We start from the raw sequence: 3,840 nt of genomic DNA on the forward strand, positions 1-3,840 counted from the left end.
ATCTTTATTTTTAAGTCATAGTTCCACATTAATCATCTGTAATGCCTTGTTCAATCATAGACCGCAGTTCTCGACACGCAATCACACAACGTCAAAGGAGATTAAACCACATTGATCAAGAAAGTTTAGACGAAAATTAACGTGTTGGAGTAATGGAGTCAGTATATTTCAAATGCAAGCAGAAAAGGCGGATCAGCTTGATAGTGAGCTTTTTGATATCGGTCCGTCAATGCAACATTCGACAGATGGCTGCTCAGGGAGCAATATCATATAACAGAAATTGCGTACAGTGGTACGTACAATAAAATAGGTACACTGCTGGAACTCTTTCCAGAACAAAATATAGTATTTGTCATTTGATACCAATATACCATCATGCAAGCTGTGACAAACCTATCCGTTGAATCGTAAGTTTTAGACGCTCCGCAGTGGAACTGGAAAAACATTCTTAATTTCCTTATTATCAAATAAATCCGTTCAAACGGTCATATTGTGTTAGCGCTTGCTTCTGCCAGCACCGTTACCACGTTAATGGGAGGAGGAAGAATGTACATTCAGCTCTTAAGCAGCTGTCACTAAACATGCAATTTATAGAAAACCCAACGTAATATGTGATATTTCAAAAACATCAGAAACGGGAAAAGTTTTTCAGGCGTGCTCAATCATTGTTTGGAATGATAGTATACAATGGCTCACAAGAATTAATTGAAAGCATTAGACCATACATTGAAATTTGAAAGATTTGCGAAATAATCAGTTTCATTTGGTGGAGCATCTCTATTTATTAAACAATAATCTGACCGATGCTAGCTGTAGTTATACTGTTATAATTTTACTGAACATTACTTAAATTATCAAAAAATCTTACTCGTGTGATCGTGTGGTATACCTATACCTATATCTACCGGTATGAAAATTGGTACAACGCTTAATACTCCGTACGCAATCAAGTATTTATATTAAAAATCAGGTAAAATCGTACGCTTAAAATGGTATCACCGACAACGAACGTACACAATCGTGTTTTTCCGGTAATATTATTATAACGACCGGCAGTGCCGTAGCCAGAAAAAAAATGTTAGGAGGGGCACTTAATTTTTTTTCTCTAGCCTTTGAAATTCTGAAATATCTAATTATGACCCCTTTGTTCATAAAGTGTCTCTACTACTCATTTTATGACTATATTATATTTATGTTAACAAGTATGGTACCTACATTGGCTACATTTTAATATAACAATGTATCAATATTATTGTAAACCATAGGTTAATGTATTCATCAATATTATTATCATTATATCAAAATATGTTGTAAACAAAACATTCCATTTTTAGTTCAAATATTATTAAAATTAACTAACAAAAATACAAGACTATAATATTAGAACTGTTGAAAGCTGGTAGTTTTTTCGTGCAATTAGATCAATAAGCAGAAAAAAATATACTTCCAGAAATCCAATTTTAATATCGAAAAAAACATAACAATTTTTCCGCTTTTTGTGTGCATTGTTTTGTTGGAAGCGATTTTTTTTTCATAGTAATTCAAAAGTAAAAGTGAATTTTGAAAAAAAAAAAATTACTCTGGTACTATAATACTAATTAAACAATACCACAGATCATAAATCCATTTCCTACATAATCTATAAAAGAGATTAAGGAATTAAAATATATGTTTTAAAAATTAAAATAGCCAAAAGGGCTTTTGGTACTGGGGGAATTTGTCTTCCATTTTTTGGGAGTTTTGTGGCACATGTAAGTTGAATATTTTTTATCACAAATTATAGTGACGTGACTGAGCGACGCGCGTATGTACATTACTGGGGTTCAAGAATCTTAGCCGTCGTTTATCTTAAATTACATAAAGCATTCTGGGAACTCGCACACACTAATGATCAGTCCGTCACTACACACATAGATATAGTACTAACGATGGATGTACAATATTTCCTAAATCCGACCCCTTCAAAATGGTTCACTTCGACAGTCTTAACTTTTAATTTTTATCGAACATATAATATAATATAAAACAAGCTAAAAAAAATGTTGGGGGGACACGTGCCCCCAATGCCCAACCCCTGGCTACGGCACTGTTAGACACAATGTTATTACACGTTGCTATTCACTACTTCAATGCACAAACAGTACTGTACAGTCACTTGCGGGATGTGTCCATAACGATGTCAGCTTATAGTACGACGACCGGTATCTCGTAAACCGTAATTAACACGTGACAACAAAATCGCGTAAGATAGTGACTTCATACAATTATTATATAATAATACAAAAAATACCAACGTAGCGTCTCGGACCTGAACGTGAGGAGAAAAATGTGGTTTATAATATAATAAACTCTACGTCGAACGGCCGCACCAAAGACCGATGAAGCTGGACCGTACGATAGTCGCGCACGGAAAAAAAATATGGTTAAAAAAACCATTTAAATGGTTATTTGACACCAAAATATTGGTGTAGTATAGTGACAGCCACACACCATAGGTAAATTTACCATATGAATTCGGTTGATGTATTATGGTTATTTTAACTGTGTAATATAGTTATGTTAGCTATAACCAAATATGTTATTATAACCAAATTTAAATGTAATAATTATCATACTATTAAGTCACTTATACTATAAAATATGGGTAATCTCACTTTAATTGTTATTTAAACTGACTAAAGAAGTAAGTAACTGTTACCATATTATTAATTTATTTCTACTTAAAGATATAGGTGACCATACTAATCATTTTATTTGAATCTACCCAAAAAATATATAATTATTACCATAATTTTTATTTATCTATACTATACAAACTAGTTGATTGTACTTATGTATAGGTACATTCAATTTTCCCAAAGAAAAGTGCTTGTGTCACATTAGTTTATAATTTATATAGTTCACTTAACTTTTTATTATGTGTAGACTGTAGGTACCTACCTATGTGTATATAAAATTATAACATTCATAATATATAATTGCATGAAATATAATGTTTAATATGTACCTATTTGCTACTGCAGTAGAATTAGACACTTTGTGCTTTGATCATTTTCTATAAAATGTAGACATTTAATCTAAACAAAAATAAATTAAATAATAGGTATCACGGGTATTTCATATTATAACATGTGTATCTTGAATGCAATGAATAATTTATGTACAATAACTAATAGGTAGATTGAAATTTGAGCTATTATATTGTTTTAAAAAAATGAATAGATAGTTATATGCATAGTCAATTAAATATGTTAATGCACATAAAGTAAAAAATAAATATATAATGAATATATAATGTAAATACCTATATATTACTATTATGGTTGATTTAGATACATGTAATAGGAAAAATATGTAGGATTATAACAAAATAACATAAAAGTAGTTGTTTTATTTATTTATTATTTAAAAAAAATACAAAAATACAATACATATAACACTATGTAATATAATATAATAAACCATTCGGGTGAATATGATAACTAGTTGGTTTTTTATATGGTAACTCAGTTATTTTAATTTTTACAATTTCTTTGGTATTATTTACAACATATGACTGATAATGGTCGTCAAAACCATTTGTACAAAATAAAGAGCAAATAGCTACAGGAATCATGTCCGGTAAAATATAAATATGCTTTATTAATCCATACACTGGTAAACTAGTTACTTTATTTATAGATATAACAACATACATATTGTTAGTGGAATAACGAGTACCATTTACATTAACCCATGAAATAAATGTATAACCACTAACATCATTCAAGACACTAGAAATATTTTTTAGTTCCTCCTCAGAAATAAAAATTGTTTTACCAATCTTAATTAGGGCGGATG

Source organism: Acyrthosiphon pisum, chromosome X (assembly GCF_005508785.2).
Source record: "Acyrthosiphon pisum isolate AL4f chromosome X, pea_aphid_22Mar2018_4r6ur, whole genome shotgun sequence".
In the NCBI taxonomy this organism is placed as follows: Eukaryota; Metazoa; Arthropoda; class Insecta; order Hemiptera; family Aphididae; genus Acyrthosiphon; species Acyrthosiphon pisum.